The sequence below is a fragment of the Sinocyclocheilus grahami genome, unplaced genomic scaffold (assembly GCF_001515645.1).
Source record: "Sinocyclocheilus grahami isolate Dianchi unplaced genomic scaffold, SAMN03320097.WGS_v1.1 scaffold15555.1, whole genome shotgun sequence".
In the NCBI taxonomy this organism is placed as follows: Eukaryota; Metazoa; Chordata; class Actinopteri; order Cypriniformes; family Cyprinidae; genus Sinocyclocheilus; species Sinocyclocheilus grahami.
In genome coordinates, this window is record NW_015515795.1 from 1 (window position 1) to 433 (window position 433).

Sequence of the window (433 nt, forward strand, 5' to 3'; positions counted from 1 at the left end):
TCATCAATAATGCCAATAAGAGGTATAGGACGCCCTCTAGTGGCTACAGGCTGGACTGTAGCTGATGAATGAAAAATACTTAAATTGTGTATGTGCACACAGCATATGTGTCCTTAAATACAAAAACAGCTTTAAAAATACACTCAGATGTGTGCCCCCTCACATTTTTGAGTGAAGTACATTTTCAGTGCAACTACCAAAAAAAACTATTTGTATATTTGTTGCAGGTAGATTTGCTTTAAATGAAAATTCTGTCATAATCTGTCATGTTTTATCAAACTCATATGAATGCAAAAGGAATTATTAGTGAACGTAAAAGATGCTCTTTTCCTCAAAATGAAAAGAGGATGCATTAAATTGATCAAAAGTGCTTTTTCAAGGTTACAAAAAAATTCTAATTTTTTCTCTTAAAGAATCCTGTAAAAAAAAAAAA